Source organism: Erythrolamprus reginae, chromosome 5, assembly GCF_031021105.1.
Source record: "Erythrolamprus reginae isolate rEryReg1 chromosome 5, rEryReg1.hap1, whole genome shotgun sequence".
NCBI lineage: Eukaryota > Metazoa > Chordata > Lepidosauria > Squamata > Dipsadidae > Erythrolamprus > Erythrolamprus reginae.
Window position 1 is genome coordinate 36,388,936 of NC_091954.1, and position 4,466 is coordinate 36,393,401.

A 4,466-nucleotide genomic window follows, 5' to 3' on the forward strand; every position below is an offset into this window, starting at 1 on the left:
TGAGTTTGTTGACACCCATCCAGACCCTAACAGCCAACATCACTTCCACTGCTTCGTTGACTGGACATGGGGTGGAGATGTACAGCTGGGTATCATCAGCATACTGATGATACCTCACCCCATGCCCCTGGATGATCTCACCCAGCGGTTTCATGTAGATATTAAATAGCAGGGGAGAGAGGACCGACTCCTGAGAGAGTAACCTTGAGGTCGATCTCTGACCCCTCACTAACACCGACTGCGACCGACCGGAGAGGTTGGAGGAGAACCACTGAAGAACAGTGCCTCCCACTCCCAACCCCTCCAGCCGGCGCAGAAGGATACCATGGTCGATGGTATCGAAAGCCGCTGAGAGGTCAAGAAGCACCAGGACAGAGGATAAACCCCTGTCCCACCAGAGATCATCCATCTACGTGACCAAAGCAGTTTTCGTGCTGTAGCCAGGCCTGAATCCTGACTGCTGAGGGCCTAGATAATCGGCTTCTTCCAAGGAAACAAGAAGTAATGACAGCCCCTTACCTATCTGTAGGCTTTCTCAATTTCTTTTGTGTGTGTGCATTCTGTATAAGCCAAGCACCTTGCTGAATAATATGCACATTTCTATAAGGCAGTGTTTCTCAACCTTAGCAAACTTTAAATTTCAATTCTAAGAATTTCAAAAAATTTCAATTCTCAGAATTTCCCTGGTGGCATGCTGGCTGGGGATGTCTGTCAATCAAAAGCCCACATATCTTAAAGCTGCCAAGATTGAGAAACACTGCTAGAAGGTGCATATCGGTATGCATGTTGTTGTTGTTGTTATTATTAATAATAATATTTATTTATTCATTTACTTATTTATTAGATTTGTATGCCGCTTCTCTCCGTAGACTCGGAGTATGTATTAATTATAGAGTAATTTCTCATTTAGTATATGTCAAACCCTATTGTAGCTGTTTATCTGGCGGTAGGTCTTGGCTGGGACTTTTAGCTATTAACATTGCAACATCAATTCTGCAAATAATTATCCTGCTGAACAAAAAGGAGATGCTCATAATCTCACATTTTCTACTAATGTCGTGCCAGGAGTAAGAAAACAGATTCCAAGATTCGGTAAGGCAACCAATAGGCTGGAGACAAGATGCAGTTGATGTCATTAACTGTTCTGGTTATATAAAGCAGTAGTACTGAAATATCACAGAGAATTGGAAGCCCTGATTCTTTTTAGGTTGGTGAGAGTTTCAAACAAGAATGGACAAGCTCTTAAGGTTTTTTTGTTCTTCTCAAATCTGCAGAACCTGACCAATGGAAAATATTTAAAGAAAAACACAGCTGGTGGTTTTTTTTAAATCTATACACTCAAAGTTTCTCAATCCTCATGCCACCCTTACCTTTGGGAGGTTCTTGTTAACCAATTTAGATTGTTAGATAAGTGATGGTATCAGAGCAGGAAAATAGTACCACAGAAAATTGGCTTTTGCAATACTTAAAAAGCTATCAATTTCAGAAAACAGGTGTAGTCCACAGAGCTTCTCCAACAATACCACCATCTTGCCTCTCCCTGAGATATCAATAATCAGTAATCTTTGGCAAAGCTGCATTCCTATACCACCATATGTGATCAAACTGAACCGACAATATTATAAATCAAAGAATGGGGGATTTGTTTCTATACATACATTTCTGCATTAGCTCCGGATGTACAGGTAGTCCTCAAAACAGTTCATTTAGTGACTGTTCAAAATTACAAGTGCATTGTAAAAAAGTGAGTTATGACTATTTTTCACACTTGCCACCGTTGCAGCTTCACATGACCAAAATTCAGATGATTGGCAACTGACTCATATTTATGATGGTGGCAGTGTCACAGGGTCATGTGACCCACCTTTTGTGACCTTTTTTCTGACAAGCAAAGCCAAAGGGGAAGCCAGATTCACTTACAGCAGCGTTTCCCAACCGGTGTGCCGCGGCACACTAGTGTGCCGCGAGACACCGTCAGGTGTGCCGCGGCGCCCCTAGGAAGCTCCAGCTGGGCGGGGCACTGCCAGTGCCGGACCGCCGTATCCGGCGTTCTCCTGCTGGGCCCCAAAGAAGGAAGGCGGGAAAAAGGAGGCAGGGACAGGGAGGTGCGGCAGTAGGAGTAAAGGGAGCCGCGGCTGCCCCTGCCTTCCCATGGTGCCTCCGGCCAAACGCACCCCTGGCTTCTCCGCCCTGCCCCATTGCCCGCCGGATCCGCCCCCTCTCCTCCTCCTCCGCCGCCGCCGCCTCAAGCCTTGGGGCGCGATCCGCCCCCTCTCCTCCACCGCCGCCTCCTGCCTTGGGGCGATCAATCCAGGAGTCCGGGACTGTGTGGCTTTGCGCCATGAAGAGAAAACGGCTGACTTTTCCCTGCTGCCGTTTTCTCTTCATGGCGCAAAGCCACACAGTCCCGGACTCCTGGATCGCTCGCTTCTCCGGTCAGCAAAGCCATCTGCCCAGGAAAGCGCCGCGCTGGCCGGAGAAGCGAGCGATCCGGGATTCCGGGACTGTGTGGCTTTGCGCCATGAAGAGAAAACGGCAGCAGGGAAAAGTCGGCCGGGCTAACGGGAGGCGGCGCGAGGCCGGGTGCTGGGGACGTCTGGGAGGGCGAGGAGGCTGATGGCTGCTGCGCACTCCACTCTCTCTCCGTCTCTCTCTCGCTCTTTCTTTTTCTCTCTGTTGCTGGCGTGGTGAACGAGAGAGAAAGAGAGAGAGAGAAAAAGGAGGGGAGAGAGAATGAGAGAGAAAGAGAGGGAAAGAAAGCAAGAGAGAGAGAGAAAGAAAGGGGAGAAGGAGGGAGAGGGAAAGACATAGGGGGAGGGAAGGAGGGAGAGAGAAATAGAGCAAAAAAGAGGAAGAAAGAAAGAAAGAGGGATGGAGAGAAAGAAGGGAAGGAAGGGAGAGAAAGAGGGAGGGAGAAATAGAGTGAAATGGAGGAAGAGATATTTTTTTTGTCCAAACTTTTCTTTACCCCCCCCCCCCCCGTTCAGTGTTCCCCAGAATTTTGAAAACATGAATAATGTGCCGCGGCTCAAAAAAGATTGGGAAACACTGACTTACAGAACTGTGTCACTAATTAAACAGCTGCTGCAGCAATTCACTTAACAACTATGGCAGGAAAGATCGTAAAGGTTGGGCCCTATGGAACCAACTACCCCCTGATGTCCGTACTGCTCCCACCCTACTGGCCTTCCGTAAGGCCACGAAAACCTGGCTTTGCTGGCAGGCCTGAGGGACCATGAATTAACAACTGATAAGGCCAAACTGTATGAATGGCACATATGATGGTTTTATAATTAATGGGGTTTTTAAAATATGGGGTTTTATAGTTTTCGATACTATATTCAACTTTTTCTTATTGTTCTGTATTTATTTGTATTTATATTGATATTATTGTTGTAAGCTGCCCTGAGTCCTTCGGGATTGGGCGGCATAGAAGTTGAATGAATGAATGAATAAATGAATGAATGAATGAATGAATACATACATACATACATACATACATACATACATACATACATAAAACAAGGCAAGATTCACTTAATAAATGTCTCACCTGGCAACAAAAATTTTGGGCGGAAGAAAAAAAAAGCCAAAATCTCTCTCTCTCTCGTGTGCCCCCTTGCAATTTTTTGCTTCCTGCACATGCGCAGAAGCAAAATCTCACTCAGATGTCTGCGCGCAGAAGCTGGAGCTATGGAGCTGCAGGCATAGTGCACCAATAGTAGCAGGAGCTACTATTTACCCAACCCAGCCTTAACCCAACCCATTCCATCTGAAAGGCTGGGTTTTGATTTGAGGCCTAAAACCACAACCAATCCTTCTATTTCCCACCATTCAGTCAGAGCCGAAGAAGCTTCTTGGATGAGAAGCGAAATATCTTTAAAGAAAAACCAGAAAAGTTCTAATTGAATCTTATGAGAAAAGCACCTTTAGGACAAACCATTTCCTTTCCATCCTTGAATGAAATTTATGCACAGCTCAAAAAAATAAAGGGAACACCTTAACAACACAGTATAACTCCAAGTAAATCAAACTTCTGTGAAATCAAACTGTCCACTTAGGAAGCAACACTGATTGACAATCAATTTCACATGCTGTTGTGCACATTCAACTTTCTACAGAACCAAGTATTCAATGAGAATATTTCATTCATTCAGAACTAGGATGTGTTCTCTTGAGTGTTCCCTTTATTTTTTTGAGCAGTATATAGCTCAAAGCCCTCCACTTCCCTTTTTTCATTTCCAGATCACACGCGATCAAAAAGCCTCTCTCTCTCGTCCCATTTTATGAAGCTGGATCCCTTTCTCCAAACCAATTAAGAGAACGTAAGAGATCGACCATCACGCTCGGTTTTTCGGGACCCGCAAAAGAGGGGCTCTGCAATGCTCCCCCCGCCTCTTCTTCCCGTTTTCTCCCAGTTAAGAGAGCACAAGAAGGTCCGTTCGCCTCTCCCCCCCCACCCACCC